Here is a 17,798-nt window from a genome sequence, read left to right as displayed (position 1 = left end):
AACAGGATAATACTACAGGCAACGGTAAGGAAATGGCAGAAACATTAATATTTACCAGCGAAATGGGACAGGTGGATATGAGATTGGATGATGAGATGACTGTATTTAAACTAAAAGGAGGTGGAAAATTAATAAATTGTTACAACTTGGAGGATCAAAGCCTTATCCAGATAGATTACATCCGTGCATTTTAAAAGAATCCAGGGAAGAGGTAGCAGCAGCATTTCTGCATATTTTAAATAATTTAGTAGAGAAACGTATAGTGCTAAAAGACTGGGAAATAGCTACCATTTTTAAGAAGAGTACTTGTTCAGACAGCTGTAGACCAATCAGCTCAACATTGGTAGTAAATAAAATAATGGAATCCATACTAGAGAGATTAGAAGAATATCTAGAAACCAAAAATGTAATAATGAATAGACATCATTTGCCCTCCTGCAACCCTCCAACTCTTTCTTGCTTATGGTGACCCATACTTCAGTGAGGAAATGGTCAATCTGTCATATACTCCCTCTCGTGTGATGGTGGAATTGGATACTATTGATTAGTTCAAATGCAGATTTGACTTGGTTCAGAAACAAATATTTTGGGAATCGGTAGGTAAGTAATTGAATACATTGCCTGTGTTAGATGTAGCATGCTTCGGAGGAAAAAGGTGACTTTTGACCTATAATTCTCAAAGCTGTCCACCACAGGAGTTCATCTTGTGTTATTTTTGCATCTATTGGAAACTAATTGATAGAGATTGATTACTAAACAATCCCATTATTATTGTATTATGCAAGTAGTAGGTTGGTAGAAAGTGAATTGATGGACCGTGGTCGTTTTCTGTCTAGCAATTCCTATGTTTGTATGAAATGTGGCTTACCTCAACTGTGGATGTGTATTCAGTTTAAAAAGATTTAGGATATCCCTGGAGTATAAAAATAATAGAGGGAAGGATAGATTTACATGTTCAAGATAAAGTAACAATTCTGGAAACTGTTTTCACTTTTGAGTAGACGATTCAGCCCCCTGTCTGCACTACAATTTGAGAGCTCTTAATGTATTTGTTGCTACTTCCTAATGTGAAAGATTATTTCGAGCCTTCATCATTTATTGAGTAGAAGCAATTTTTTATAGGTGCTTTAAAATATACTTGTACTAATTTAAATTTATGCCCTTTGGTACTTTATGCTAAAGCATAAAGAACATAGAGTTCTAAGAACATAAGAACAGAGTTCTAATATAGTTTTTAACATTTAAATATTTCACTGAGATTCTCCCTCAATCATCACTACTGTAGGTTATAGAGCTTGAACTTCTCTAATGTTTTCCCATTAATGGTTTTTATATTTGAGGATATTGCTGCTGCATGTGCACCTGCTATGCATGTATATCATTTTTGAAGAATTATGACTAAAATTAAACTCAGCACTTCTGACATGATGTAATCTGAAGGATCTAACGTTTAACGTATCTCAGTAAATTTGTGTGCCACTGTTGTGGCTATATCTTACAACATTTTAGTGTCATAGACAAACTATTTCCCTACCCAGGCACACTTTTACTAACAGGGTCCAGCATTAATGAAAACAATGTACTAGATATGCGCTTTAATGACATTTTTTAAAAATTAATGTGCTCATATATTCCTAATCTCTGGTCATTGGCTTTCCTTGCTTTCCCACATTAGTTGCATGGAACTTATGCAGTTCCTTTAAACCACCTGAAATATCCTCCGTCTATGCACTCAAACTGTTCTTGTCACTGCCATGGTGATAGCACAAAATCTTCTCACAATTTAAACCCACTATCTTGATTATTAAATTATCCATTTTTTAATTGCAACATTTCTTTTAATGAAAGTATAATTTTATTTCCACTTACCAGAGTTTAGTAGTTTTCTGCCACTTAAGAACTCAAGATTGTGAGTTTAAATTTGTTTTCTATTTTTATTTATTGTGCAGGAATAGCAGAAAGGAAAGTTGCAATTAGTTCATCAGCTCTCGGTATGTGTTACATGTACTGCCCAAGCCACTCCTTGTTATTTGATTGCTTATATAATAGGTTGATTACTTGGGGTTGGTTTTATCAGTGGAAAGCACAAGTAGAAATTACTCACCAAATGACTTGAACCAAAGTCTGCAGTAGTATTTTTATGACATTTAATTGCAGGCAAGAAACCCAGGTAAAAACACCCACTTTATTTATACACTGGGAGATTGCAATCTTTGGTATTTTATAGATCTGATGCAGTTTCTCTAAATTTTAGGAATTCAGATAAGATGCAGCATGACTTGAGCTGTGGGTTATCTGTATCTTGGTTGTTAGTTGATTAACTAGAGTCAGCTATACTTAGTAACATCTCATTTCTTCCACTGCCATCTGCGATTGCATTATCACTTTGCCTTGAATCCTACAGGTCGTAGTATTTCAAAATTGGTGTTTCCATTTGCCAGTGTGCAGCAGACTTGTCTTTGCATTGTTTTGTTATAAAAGGCACTCCTATGTGGACAGGCCATTACTCTGACTTACATTTCTGAGACTACCAGTTTACTAAATCATACTCTCTCCACCACCTTTAATGCCTTTGTCCCACTGGAGCTATTATTTACCAGCTTCACAAATACCAGTTTTTAGCTAATTCATTTGACATGATAGCAAGAAATGGCTGAAGGCACTGGATGCAGTGCAAGCTATGGGCCCTGACAACATCTGGTAGTACTACTGAAAACTTGTTTTCCAAAACTAACCATGCCCCTTGCCAAGCTGTTTCAGTATCACACTACAACAGTGTATACGTGTTTGTGTTCCCCCCAATTTCAGGTTATGTTTTCGTATTCTATGATTTTGGGAACAAAAGTTGATCGTGGTATTTTGGTTTGTTAAGTTCACTACGTCACTGGAACAGGATTAAGTTAATTCTGAACGCATCCAAAATGGACTGTTTACCTTTCTAAAACTATATTGACTGGAATTCTCTGGCTATTCATGCCGGTGGGATCCTCAGGTGAACGGCGCGCCAACTCCCGCCATGAGAGACGTGCTATGGAGTGGCCCCCCATTTTGTCATGAAGACTGTGATTTTGCAGTAGTAATGAAGACGACTCTATTAGCATTTTCTCTCATTATTCCTCTGAAACTGACTGCAACTTCTGGAGTCTACATATGTGCAGTTAAATGTGAATATACTTCCTTACAGGCTGCGTTGTGGAGACCCCCCAGAAGGCAATTAAATGGAAATCCGTGAACTGACAAAGACATGGGGCGTGATCCATCCGTTTTGGCTCTAAGTACTCCACCAGTGGGAAAATGGAGAGTTTCCTGCTGGCGTTAGTAGTGCTGATAGGTGAGAGTCTCCCCAGCTTTAGCCCGTTTAAATATTGAAAATGTTAAACACACAGGCTATCCTGGCCTTGCAGAGATCAAATAGTGCCCCGCTTTCAGCACTGAGACAGGCCCTCCCAGTCCCCCACAATAGACATGGTGACTCCCGCAGACAAGGGGAACACCCCCAACCTTTTAGCACAGAGGGGCATCCCCCCCCCCCCCCCCCCCAAACTGAAAGAGCTGACCACTGCCCCACATCATGCGGGCATGAGGGCGACTCAGCCCCCCCACCACCCAGAGGCCTCAACCACACCCCCACTCCCCAAGAACGACACTCTGAGATGGAGCCCCCTAAGGCTCCATGCCCCTCAGGCCCTGTTAATGGCACCTTGGCAGTGGCCCCCTGACCTTGTGCCTTGGACTTCAAGGGGGTGGTAATGAGGTAAGTGCTGTGCCCATGTGCCCCTCTGCCTCTGCCAAGGGACCCGGGGGTTGTGTACGCTCAGGCTAGGGAGAAGGGGTTGACCTTGTCCTCTGCCCCAGGATGGAGGTCTCATGGCTACACTTATTCTTGTTTCCCTGGGAAAGGCAGTGTTTCGTTTCAGGATGATGATCTCGGATACCATTCTGGGAAATATTATTGTCTCTGTCCTTTCAAATCTTTGAAGTGCTCTAGTCACTTTGATATCTGAAACACCTGGACACCTGGAAGCCTTCAAAATCACCACAGCACTCCATTTCACATTTGGTATTGGCCCGAGTGTTAAAAGACCTCTTTAAAGTGCTCTTATAGAAAGGACTTATTTTGTGTTATAAGTCACTGTAAAACCCCTGAAAAAAGTTTCACGTTGTTAAGGGTAGTGTAACTGGGTTTTTAATGGTGCACTATGTTCCAAATTACTACTGAACAGTCTCACTGTCCCTGAAAATCTAATAATTGGGGAATGTCAAATCTTTCCATCATGATAACACATAATTCATTTGTTATTTCAACTTCTACATTTATGTATTAATTTAGCTCTCTGTAAACATTCTAATTAAAAATGAAAAATTCAGTGAATTTTAATTATTTGGTTGACTGTCTGTGATACAAATACTTAGCCCGCTTGATAATGTCATTGGACACCTGGAAATTCTTTTGACATCAAAAAATGAGAAACCTACTTCAAAGGGGTTGCCAGATCTTTGTGGTCACTTTCTTCAAGGCGAGTAACAAGTGCTGTCACTTCACTATTGACTGCAAAATCTGGGTCATTAATTTACAAAGCTGTTTATTTAAAATTAAACCATATATTTTCTGCAATTTTAAGGTATTAATTGCTTTAACTAGTACATAGCTTGAAATTAAAAGTATACAAATTGTTGGGTTTAAGGCTTCTAGACAATATGGTATAAGGATTCTGCAGTGTCCTCAGTACATAAAGTCAGTGCCACTTTTTTTCTCTACCTTGTTTTAAGTCGCTGCTCTGCTCCTTTGGCTGATGTCAGTTTCTAAAAAGGCCTTTCTGCAGTTCTTTACCAGATTATCCTTGGCCTTCTGCTTTTTGTTTAACTGCTGTTTGAGTGTTTGGCACAATATTTGGGATTCTTCATTGCATCCTATCCATGTGCCCTAGCTTTCCGAGCAGCTGTTTGCAGTTTTGCCTCATGGCACCTGCTTTGGTTTTCTCCCTGATTATCATGTCCACTTCAAGTGTCTAGCTGAAAATTTCCTGCAAGTAAAAATAAATGCTTACCTGAAAAATGTAGGTTGTAGCACAGAATGTCTTGCTTGCGTTTCAGTAGTTTCAATAAATTTGAAGACAGTACATTTTTGTCATCCCTCACTCTACACAGGGCTTTAACAGTTTTGCTGTATTCATAGAACATTCCTTTCATACAGTCACATCAGTTTTTCTTTTCGCCAAAAATAAGCCAAGGATTGTTCTTTAACTATCAAAAAGTAAAATATTTAATATTCATTACTGTATGTGGTTTCCTTAAAATTTGCATTCTCAATGACCCCTGGGAGGTTTGAATTAATTGCAAGAGTAAATGCCAATCATGATTTTCAAAGATTAACTGCATAAACAATTAGGTTTATCTCACAATTTGGTTACTTCAGCATTTCCAGGGTTTACGGCAATTTTGGCCTTTACAATGCGTTTTCTTTCCCATTCATTGTCATACATGAGGCTCGAGATTAGTAAAAGAGGCTGTTCTGCTGTAAAACATTGTTAGCATTAGTATCACATTACATCTTGGCTCCTTAGTTACCTCAGCATGGGTAGAATGCTCTGTGATGTAGAAGTGCTGCTTCAATAATGACAAGTTGATAGATATATTTTAAACTTAGATTATGACATCCCATTTAAAAATGAATTGAAGATTCATATGCCAGCTGACCTTTGGGGGGAAATGTTTTTAAACTGTCCAGCAGTACCTGTGGATGCCACTCTAATTAGGAACTCGGTGAACATATAACCAATCTAAAGGATCCCTGTAGCTAGTTGTACATTGCTTCTCTGAGTCAACATGCATTTCCACACCTAATCTAGCTAGTTGCTTTGTACATGTTGCAGCTTTAAAATATCAGGTTTCAAAGACTATTTTTTAATATTTAGAATGCCGTCCATGAAGCTGTCAGTTTTTCAAGTGAGCTGATCTACTTTTCCAAGCTTTTGATTAGATTTGATTTATCATCGTCACGTGTATTGGAATACAGTGCAAAGTATTGTTTCTTGTGCGCTATACAGACAAAACATGCCATTCATAGAATACATAGGAGAGAAGGAAGGGAGAGGGTGCAGGATATAGTGTTGCAATTACAGATAGGGTGAGGAGAAAGATCAGCTTAATATTTAATAGGTCCATTCAAAAGTCTGATGACATCAGGGAGGGAACTTTCCTTGAGTCGTTGGTATGTATTCTCAGACTTTTGTATATTTTTCCCAATGGAAGAAGGTATGTCTGGCATGTATGGGTCCTTGATTATTCTGGCTGCTTTCCCGAGATAGCAGGAAGTGTAGACTGAATCAATGGATGGGAGGCTGGTTTGTGTGAGGAACTGGGCTATGTTTACAACCCTTTGTAGTTTTTTGCAGTCTTGGTCATAGCAGGAGCCATGCCAAGCTGTGATACATCCGGAAAGGATGCTTTCTAAAGTTTTAAAGTTTATTTATTAGTCACAAGTAGGCTTACATTAACACTGCAATGAAATTACTGTGGAAAATACCCTAGTCGCCACACTCCGGCACCTGTTTGGGTACACCGAGGGAGAATTTAGCATAGCCAATACACCTAACCAGCATATCCTTTGCTCTGTGGGAGGAAACAGGAGCACCCAGTGGAAACTCATGCAGACACAAGGAGAAGGTGTAGACTCCACACAGACAGTGACCCAAGCCGGGAATTGAACCCGGTAAAAATTGGTGAAAGTCGTAGTGGACATGCTGAATTTCCTTAGCCTTTTGAGAAAGTAGAGTGTTGGTGGACTTCCTTAACTATAGTGTTGGCGTAGAGGGAGAAGGACAGATTGTTCGTGGCCTGAACACCTAGAAACTTGAAACTTGAACAGGGACAGCCCGGGAAATTACCGACCGGTGAGTCTAACCTCAGTGGTTGGTCAGTTGATGGAGAGGATCCTGAGAGACAGGATTTATGATCATCTAGAGAAGTTTAGTATGATCAAAAGTAGTCAGCACGGCTTTGTCAAGGGCAGGTCGTGCCTTACGAGCCTGGTTGAGTTCTTTGAAAATGTGACCAAACACATTGACGAAGGAAGAGCGGTGGATGTGGTCTATATGGACTTCAGCAAGGCGTTCGATAAGGTCCCCCATGCAAGACGTCTTGAGAAAGTGAGAGGGCATGGGATCCAAGGGGCTGTTGCCTTGTGGATCCAGAACTGGCTTGCCTGCAGAAGGCAGAGAGTGGCTGTGGAGGGGTCTTTCTCTGCATGGAGGTCAGTGACCAGTGGAGTGCCCCAGGGATCTGTTCTGGGACCCTTGCTGTTTGTCATTTTCATAAATGACCTGGATGAGGAAGTGGAGGGATGGGTTGGTAAGTTTGCTGACGACACCAAGGTAGGTGGTGTTGTGGATAGTTTGGAGGGATGTCAGAAGTTGCAGCGAGACATAGATAGAATGCAAGACTGGGCGGAGAAGTGGCAGATGGACTTCAACCCGGATAAGTGTGTAGTGATCCATTTTGGCAGATCCAATGGGATGAAGCAGCAGTATAATATGAAGGGTACCATTCTTAGCAGTGTAGAGGATCAGAAGGACCTTGGGGTCCGGGTCCATAGGACTCTTAAATCGGCCTCGCAGGTGGAGGATGCGGTCAAGAAGGCGTACGGCGTACTAGCCTTCATTAATCGAGGGATTGAGTTTAGGAGTCGGGAGATAATGCTGCAGCTTTATAGGACCCTGGTTAGACCCCACTTGGAGTACTGCGTGCAGTTCTGGTCACCTCATTACAGGAAAGATGTTGAAGCCATTGAAAGGGTGCAGAGGAGATTTACAAGGATGTTGCCTGGATTGGGGGGCATGCCTTATGATGATAGGTTGAGGGAGCTTGGTCTCTTCTCCCTGGAGAGACGAAGGATGAGAGGTGACCTGATAGAGGTTTACAAGATGTTGAGAGGTCTGGATAGGGTAGACTCTCAGAGGCTATTTCCAAGGGCTGAAATGGTTGCTACGAGAGGACACAGGTTTAAGGTGCTGAGGGGTAGGTACAGAGGAGATGTCAGGGGTAAGTTTTTCACTCAGAGGGTGGTGGGTGAGTGGAATCGGCTGACGTCGGTGGTGGTGGAGGCAAACTCGTTGGGGTCTTTTAAGAGACTTCTGGATGAGTACATGGGATTTAATGGGATTGAGGGCTATAGATAGGCCTAGAGGTAGGGATATGATCAGCGCAACTTGTGGGCCGAAGGGCCTGTTTGTGCTGTGGCTTTCTATGAAATTTCCACTTCATCCAGTTGATATAGATAGGGGCATGAAGTCGAGGACTGTCTCCATTGTTTTACTGATGTTGAGGGAGAGATTATTGTCATTGCACATTGCTGATTCAAACTATGATTCCATGTAGAATCAGGTGACGCATTGTGGAAGGAAAACCAAATAGAAACAATATGGACTAGATGGTATGATTTAAAGATGGTGCAGGGACTGAAAGACCTACAGATGCACATACACAAATCTTTGAAAGTGATAGCCTCATGGTTTTCTGAACTTGACCTATGCCCCATTATTTTTTGAAAAATCATTTAAACTTTCAACTGATTAGAAATTTTGCACTTTGAAATGAGATAAAAATGCAAAATCACATTCCAAGATAAAGGTGAAAAAAGAACAAGCAAGTCAATCACAGGGGAGTATGAAGAGAGAGACATTTCCTATCATTCAGGGACCAATCAAAACTTGTCACTGAAGAACATTAAAATGTAAAGTGATATTGAAACAATGGTTGTCATAGCCAGATCCACCCAAATCCCCCATGGAAAATTACACAAAGGGTGTAATGAATGAGGAATTCAGTGATCGCTGAATTCTAAATAATAATACTTCTAAAGAATCCCTGTAGCTTTATATTTGCTTCTCTGAGTCAACTGCATGCAACACTTAAGATAGCTGCTTTGAACAGATTGTAACTTTAAAATATTAAATTTTAAAGGCCAGGTTGCAGCCACTGCAGTGGCAAGAATGTTTTCAGCAAAGGAAATGGGCTGAAAGCTGGGCTGTCTCTCTCTATCTCTTTTGGAACAAGTGTATTATGTGGTTCAGAAGGCAACTTTACTACAAATTTTCCAGAGAACCAAGATCTCGTAATAATGGCAACATCTTCTACATCTGATTGCATCCATGAAGCCAACTAACCAAATCAGCTGCAACAATTAAATCTAACCATATATTCTTTTAACGTGTTGTGTGTGTGCATGTGTAATTTGTTCTTTCTTTCACTCAAGAAATTCTTGTTTGATTGGCTCCTTATTGCTCACACTTTAAATAGTGAAATGCATTCCGATTTGGAAAAAGTTATCCTTGTGAAAAAGTAACTTAAATCTTTGTTGTGATTGACTGAGGAGGCTGAATAGAGGGGAGCCAGTTCAACCCTTCTCACCCGGACATAACGCTGTTAAAAAGCATTATGTCACCTTTGGTTTAATCCATAGAGGAATTAATGGAGAAATCGAGCATTGAAAGTTATGATAAATATTCAGAAGAGATACTGTATAAGCCTCAGCTGGAATTTAAAGACAATTCTTCCTTAGAGAAAGGGTGCAAAGGAGTTTTCCTAGAAAGAATATAGGCCAACAAGGTAGCATGGTGGTTAACATTGCTCCCCCACAGCACTGTGACCTGGGTTTGATTCTGGCCTTGGGTGACTGTGTGGACTTTGTACATTCTCCCTGTGTCTGCGTGGGTTTTCTCCGGGTGCCCCAATTTCCTCCCACAGTCCACAGATGAACAGGTTAGGTGGATTAGTCCAGCCACGAAACACCATCCCGGCGAAGAGTGGCAAGATCAACTCCCTGCCCCTAGGCTGAGTCCACCCAACCACCAGGACCCTTGAGGGACCCTTCCTAGGGTGGCACAGTGATTAGCACTTCTGCCTCACAGCGTCAGGAACCTGGGTTTGATTCCCGGCTTGGGTCGTTGTCTGTGTTGAGTTTGCACATTCTTCCCATATCTGCATGGGTTTCCTCCGGGTGCTCCGATCGTCTCCCACAGTCAAAAGATGTGCAGGTCAGGCGGATTGGCCATTCTAAATTGCCCCTTAGTGTCAGGGGGACTAGCTAGGGTAAATGCATAGAGTTATGGGGATAGGGCCTGGATGGGATTGTGGTCCGTGCAGACTCGATGGGCTGAATGGCCTCCTTCTGCGTTGTATGATCTATTCTATTCTATGATACTTCCTCTGCAGCAGTGGGGCAAATAGCCACTGGGCCTACCTCCTCGAGACCCCTCTGGGCCCAATGTGCCCAGGGTGTCAGCGCTGGAGTGCTGGGGGCGGTGCACTGTTTGCACTGTCAAGGCACATAGCCTAAAGGGGCCTGAGTAGGGGGATCTGAGGAGGAAGGGGGACTGAGTGGGGGATCTGACAGGAAAGGGAGTCTGTGTACTGGTCTGAGGGAGGAGGGGGGGATAAATGGGTGTCTGAGGGGGAGCAGGGCTGAGAAGGGGAGGTAAGGTTTGGCCACCTTCATGCCTGTGTGTGGAGGGGGTGAAGGATTACCCATTATCTGTGGGTTGGGGGGGAGGATGGCCATTTTTGCTGAGAGGTTGGTGGTGCTCCCTTGGTCAGTGTTGGGCCCCCATTTTTTTTTGTGGGTGGGGGACCTGTTTCCGAACATGGAAATTGGGTCACCTTTAAAAATGACGACCTGGTCTCAGAACCGTGAGGCTGACCAGTGGGTTGTCCAATATGAATAAATTAGCATCTATCAGGTGGGAGCATCCTACCAGATAGACACTTCTAACACCAGTGAGAAACCCCACAGTGGGCACTTAATCCCAATTCGGGGGAATCACGACCATAGAGTCATACAACACAGAAAGCGGCACCTCGGCCCATTGTGTATGCGTCAGTCATTGAGCACCTTCAAACCCACCAATGAACAAGTAGCATTTTTTTTTATTTATGGGATGCAGGTATTGCTGCTTGCCCATACCTAGTTGCCTTTGAGAAGTTGTGAATGGTACAGAACATTGTTCAATCACCAGTAAACATTCCCACATCTGATCTTCTAATGAAGGGAAGGTCATTGATGAAGTAGCTGCTCCACTGCATTTCTATTTTCTGCAATAACCTTTGATGTGGCACCTTACCAAATGTCTTCTGGAAATCTAAGTATAGTATATACACTAGTTCCCCTTTATCTACTGTGCCTTTAAAAATGTATTTGAGCCATGTTCTTATGCAGGATCGGTTGCAGTAGTTCTGTGCACTCGGAGCTGTTCTGCCTACCAGCATTCTGTATTGTTCCTGCAGCAGCGTAATTGCTTCTAATGGCTAGAATGTTGGTTTTAAACTGAACAGATGATTGACAGGTATGGTCATATGACGGTACAGCTATGCTTATACAGAAAATTCTAGCCTAGTGTTTTTTAGATGCCGCTTTTGGAGTTGTGAGAGAGCAGTGTCTCTCTTTTCCCCTCATAGAACATAGAACAGTACAGCACAGAACAGGCCCTTCGGCCCACGATGTTGTGCCGAGCTTTATCTGAAACCAAGATCAAGCTATCCCACTCCCTATCATCCTGGTGTGCTCCATGTGCCTATCCAATAACCGCTTAAATGTTTCTAAAGTGTCTGACTCCACTATCACTGCAGGCAGTCCATTCCACACCCCAACCACTCTCTGCGTAAAGAACCTACCTCTGATATCCGTCCTGTATCTCCCACCACGAACCCTATAGTTATGCTCTTTGAAGTTGGAGACTGGAATCTGCCAGGAGATAAGCTTCCTTCATAGAGTTTCTGCTGTAAGAGAGTGGATCATTCTCTGAGAATTGCTGTTTCAAAGCTGCAGAGAGAGAGAGTATCCCTTTCTGTCTTTGAAGTCTGGAGACTGGGAGCTGTCAGAGACTAGGTTTACTGCCCTGCAGTTTTGCTCTTTTGAGGATATATGCTTCTGCTGTCTGGAATTCTGTCCAGAAGTGTAAAAAGGCTGAATATCCAGCATCATGTGAGCATACTTGTTTTTGTGCTAATTAATTCTGAAGAAAGGTGTATGTCTATGGGGTTTTGCTTTAAATTCAAACAACAGATAGATAGCTGTTAAGGATTTATACTTTGCCATGCCCAAATATTTTAATTGGTAAAAGCTACGCTAATTCTTTTTGTTATATTCTAACAGTGTTTTTAAATAAAGTTTTTTTTGATTAAAAACTTCCTAGTGGATCTCTTGAATCATGCCTGGAGTGGACTGTGTTATGTTCACCATAATGCCAATGTAAAAGTTAGGTTCTAGGCTAACTTCATAAAACACCTTGGAGTTTCTGTTTTGGTCCTTAACACTACAGCACATATTACTTCTTTAAATAGTTCCAATAAGTTGGTTAAACATGATTTCCCTTTCACAAAACCATCGTGACTCTGCCTGATTATCTTGAGTTTATCAAAATGCCCTGCTATAACTTTAATAATAGCATCTAACATTTTCTTACAGCAGATGTTAAGCTAACTGGCCTGTAGTTTCCCACTTTCTGGCTCCCTCCCTTTTTGAATAATGGAGTTACATTTACTATCTTCCACTCTAATGGGACCTTCCCCTAATGTAGGGAGTTTTGGAAAATTCAAATCTTCTAGTCCAAGTTAAATAGCTGGCATTTTTAAAACAATTTTTAAAAAAAATGAAAGGCAAGGTTTCTTCAGTCATTCTTTCTCCAATGATAAAAGTTTGGTCATTTGAGCCTTTCCACCTGTCCCACAAAGCTTGTAATAATTGTGGATACTTCTTTGAAGCTGATGCATCTATATCTGTTTTAGTGAGACCAAAGAGAAGCAAAAAGTTACTTCATTACTGATCTATAAAATGTCACTACAATTTGCTCTGAATCATAACCTTAACTTTAATGCACCACAGAATCTGATCTGCCTTGGGACTGCTTCACAATGACCAGAAGCTATACTTGTGGCACTGAAATCAATTCACTTTGGAACCCTTTTCACACCACAGTGTGACGTTAATGTCCCTTTAAGAAAAGTTTTTTTAAGCATGATTTCTGCAGCTTTCACAGCTTCAGTGGATTCTTAGCTCACAGCTTCAGTGATGTCATCGTTGTTGGCTTGACTGCAATGAGTCCTTTTATTGATTCCTAAATAGTTTAAACTTTTACAGATGCACCATAGAAAGCATTCGTTTTGGTTGTATCATAGCTTGGTATGGCTCCTGCTCTGCCCAAGAGCGCAAGAAACTACAAAAGGTCGTGAATGTTGTCCAATCCACCACGCAAACCAGCCTCCCATCCATTGACTCTGTCTACATTTCCTGCTGCCTCGGCAAAGCAGCCAACAAAATTAAGGACCCCACGCACACTGGACATTCTCTCTTCTACTTTCATCCGTCAGGAAAAAGATACAAAGGTCTGAGGTCATGTACCAACCGACTCCAGAACTGCTTCTTCCCTGCTGCCATCAGACATTTGAATGCACCTACCTTGCATTAATTTGATCTTTCTCTACACCCTAGCTGTAACTGTAACACCACATTCTGCACTCTCTCATTTCCTTCTCTATGTACAGTATGCTTTGTATAGTGTGCAAGAAACAATACTTTTCACTGTATATTAATACATAGAGTCATAGAGGTTTACAGCATGGAAACAGGCCCTTTGGCCCAACTTGTCCATGCCACCTTTTTTATTAAAACCCCAAAGCTAATCCCAATTGCCTGCATTTGGCCCATATCCCTCTATACTCATCATACCCATGTAACTATCTAAATGCTTTTTAAAAGACAAAATTGTACCCGCCTCTACTACTACCTCTGGCACCTTGTTCCAGACACTCATCACCCTCTGTGTGAAAAAATTCCCCCATGGACACTTTTGTATCTCTCCCCTCTCACCTTAAACCTATGCCCTCTAGCTTTAGACTCCCCTACCTTTGGGAAAAGATATTGACTATCTAGCTGATCTATGCCCCTCATTATTTTATAGATGTCTATAAGATCACCCCTCAGCCTCCTACGCTCCAGAGAAAAAAGAATCAAATCAAAATCAAATCAAAAGGTTGTTTGTGTTTACTCTGGGATTAGTTTTACCATCCTGCATTGTTTGGGGGAAAGGTCATGTGTTTTTGGACAGTTTTTTTTATTTCCAGTGAGTTTAAGGTTTCAGTTTTGAGAGTTCTGAGGCTGCAGTTTAGTTTTTTTTTAGTTTTAGCAGGGGTATCAAGCAAGAAAGAAACTAAAGTTTCTGTCTCTATTTCTCTATTCTATTTGGAAATTCTGCTGGTTATCTTAAGGCAAAGTTTTGCCTTCTGGAAGGAAAGTGCAGCCTTCAGAAAGACTCGGTTCAGTCAAGTGAGATTTAACCTATGCTGTATTAAACCTGGAAAAGGGTTTTGTCTATGAAAGGTTTTGGCTTGTTGGAACAGCTTTAATATTCATTTAAGGGTTAATAAATTTTTTTGGTTGTTTTCTTTTTGGTTTTTTGTTTGTAATTGTTAAAAGTTCTTGCTAATTTTCTTAGTATGCATGTTAACTATATTCTTAAATAAACTTTGTTTGGTAAAAGCTTCCTAGTGGGTTGTTGAATCATACCTGAAGTGAAACATATCATGCTCATCCTAGCCAAATTCAACATAAAAAAAACTTGTGGTTTGTGCTTCCATTAAGCACTTTGGAGTTTCTGCCCCGACTCATAACAGCAGTTAGCAAAGTCAATGGGTAAGATTTTCCAGCCGCGCTTGCCCCAAGGCCGGAAATTCCCGCCTGAGGTCAATGGACCTTTACATGGTCCACCCCGCTCGCTATGATTCTCGTGATGGGCGGATGGGAAAATTCTGTCCACCTTTTTCTCCCATCATAATCTGCACAATTTCAATTTCAATAAAGTTGACCGATGAATTTAAGTCTAAAATAATCTTAAAATGGGCAGTTTGAATATAATTGTTGGAACTTCAATATAACTTGGGGTGTAAATCCTTTAATGGGGTGTAATTTGTTTAATTGGGTAACTAACCCCAAATGCAAAGCGCGTTGTGAATGAAAATCTTTCACAACACATGCCTCCACAATAACTCGAACTAACAATGCAATCCACAAAATCAGGTTAATCTATCACAGAAAATTTAACATTCACTTCTGTTTGCTTAATCAAGGTGCCACAAAAGCTGACCAAAGTCTAACCCTAGCTGCTGCACTACTATGAAACAGATATAAGCCTTGCATCTTCTTTCTATCACAGATGAAAAGATAAAACAGAAAAAATGCAACATAAAGTTCATGTGTATTTTTCGATGTGCACACCCTGCAATTTTGCAAGTTAGTGTACTCAGCCAAAATCATTAGGAAACTTGCTTTTTATTTCTCACAGGTCTAAGAGATAGAAGTTAATGTACTAAAATGGAACCAAATACCATTTCAGATCAAGACACCAAATCTCCCAATAAGGCTAATGAGGAGATTGCATTGAAGCATGTACTTTCAATTACATAGCTTTCCTCTAACTCTTCTCCCTCTACAAGATTTTAAACAAACCAAGGCAACTTAACATGAAAATTAAATTTCCTTTGATAAATAGACATCCCCCCCCACCGATCGTAGGCAGAGTGGCAGCGACCTCCCCACCCCATCCCCGGACCCAACTGCGCATGACCCCCATCTCCTACTGATTCCAATGGCTGTACTCCCTCTCTCTCCCCTGCCCCCAATTGTTATAGAGGCACAGATTCCCCCCCACACCCCATCATAGAAATCATAGAAACCCTACAGTGCAGAAGGAGGCCATTCGGCCCAGCGAGTCTGCACCGACCACAATCCCACCCAGGCCCTACCCCCACATATTTACCCGCTAATCCCTCTAACCTACACATCCCAGGACTCTAAGGGGCAATTTTTAACCTGGCCAATCAACCTAACCCGCACTTCTTTGGACTGTGGGAGGAAACCGGAGCACCCGGAGGAAATCCACGCAGACACGAGGAGAATGTGCAAACTCCACACAGACAGTGACCCGAGCCGGGAATCGAACCCGGGACCCTGGAGCTGTGAAGCAGCAGTGCTAACCTGCAAGTGCTCACTTGCCTTCTCCTCAATGCTAACAAGCAAACTGCATTTAACTTGCTGGAATGCACTCTCAAACTGCCTGCAGCTGATCTGGCCTAGCAAGGGGAAGCTCCATTAAAAACCCCAAGGATGGGCAAGCAGGTAGGCAGCGCAGGAAAAAATGGCAACCTGCTGAGGTCACCCTCAGTACATTTGGGCGCTGACTTCTTTGAGGCAAGGTGGGGCACTCTCTTTCCCCCCAGCAGGACGTAGACCCAGGGGAGGTGACGGCAATGCGGCCTGGGAGGCAATTGCCATCTCGGTTAGTGCTATGGCACTGGCCCCCAGAACAGCGAAGCAATGTCGCAAAAAGGTCAGTGACCTCATCCAGGCAGTAAGGGTGAGTGCTTAACCCTATCTTCCCCCAAATCACCCCCAGATGCCCCCACCCCCAAACCCTGACCCCCAAGCACTTCCTTCCTGCCCCCCCCCCCCCCCCCTCCCCAAGAGTATCACTGCACTTGCCCTTTGTGGGCCACCCCCTGATACTCTGCAGGAGTTACGCCATAATTTTTTTCATGGCTCTTTCTGTCCCGATGTGGAGATACCAGCATTGGACTGGGGTGAACCCAGTAAGAGTTTTAACAACACCAGGTTAAAGTCCAACAGGTTTATTTGGTAGCAAATACGCTTTCGGAGCGCTGCTCCTTCGTCAGATGGAGTGGAAATGTGCTCGCAAACAGGGCACAGAGACACAAAAATCAAGTTACAGAATACTGATTAGAATGCGAATCCCTACAGCCAGCCAGGTCTTAAAGATACAGACAATGTGGGTGGAGGGAGCATTAAGCACAGGTTAAAGAGATGTGTATTGTCTCCAGACAGGACAGCCTGCAAGTCCAGGAGGCAAGCTGTGGGGGTTACTGATAATGTGACATAAATCCAACATCCCGGTTTAGGCTGTCCTCATGTGTGCGGAACTTGGCTATCAGTTTCTGCTCAGCGACTCTGCGCTGTCGTGTGTCGTGAAGGCCGCCTTGGAGAACGCTTACCCGAAGATCAGAGGCCGAATGCCCGTGACTGCTGAAGTGCTCCCCTACAGGAAGAGAACAGTCTTGCCTGGTGATTGGAGATGCTGGCGTTGGACTGGGGTAAACACAGTAAGAAGCTTAACAACACTAGGTTAAAGTCCAACAGGTTTATTTGGTCGCAAAAGCTGCACTGCATTTAACTTGCATTTAACAGTTCTGCGTCGGAACTGTTGATCGATGAGTCCGACGCGCCACAGCAAAAACCCACACCGACCTCCTCAGAAGACAAACACGGGACACGGTGGACAGAGTACCCTTCGTCGTCCAGTACTTCCCCGGAGCGGAGAAGCTACAGCATCTCCTCCGGAGCCTTCAACATGTCATTGATGAAGACGAACATCTCGCCAAGGCCATCCCCACACCCCCACTTCTTGCCTTCAAACAACCGCACAGCCTCAAACAGACCATTGTCCGCAGCAAACTACCCAGCCTTCAGGAGAACAGTGACCACGACACCACACAACCCTGCCACAACAACCTCTTCAAGACGTGCCGGATCATCGACACGGATGCCATCATCTCACGTGAGAACACCATCTACCAGGTACACGATACCTACTCTTGCAACTCGGCCAATGTTGTCTACCTGATACGCTGCAGGAAAGGATGTCCCGAGACATGGTACATTGGGGAAACCATGCAGACGCTATGACAACGGATGAATGAACACCGCTCGACAATCACCAGGCAAGACTGTTCTCTTC

At 42.6% G+C, this 17,798-nt stretch overlaps 2 protein-coding genes across 4 annotated transcripts in view; one reads left to right on the top strand and one right to left on the bottom strand.

Moving 5' to 3' along the window:
- slc26a1 (solute carrier family 26 member 1) overlaps positions 1-2,014 on the bottom strand; it is a 47,621-nt gene extending 45,607 nt beyond the window's left edge. Inside the window, exon 1 of the mRNA XM_078211720.1 lies at positions 1,870-2,014. The gene's annotated coding sequence lies outside the window, so the exon portion shown is untranslated. The remainder of the gene's footprint in view (positions 1-1,869) is intronic.
- The window catches only part of idua (alpha-L-iduronidase), a 231,361-nt gene that overhangs the window by 80,305 nt on the left and 133,258 nt on the right, over positions 1-17,798 (top strand). The window lies entirely within an intron of this gene.

Source organism: Mustelus asterias, chromosome 1 (genome assembly GCF_964213995.1).
Source record: "Mustelus asterias chromosome 1, sMusAst1.hap1.1, whole genome shotgun sequence".
Taxonomy (NCBI): Eukaryota; Metazoa; Chordata; class Chondrichthyes; order Carcharhiniformes; family Triakidae; genus Mustelus; species Mustelus asterias.
This window is presented reverse-complemented; position numbering and strand designations above follow the sequence as displayed.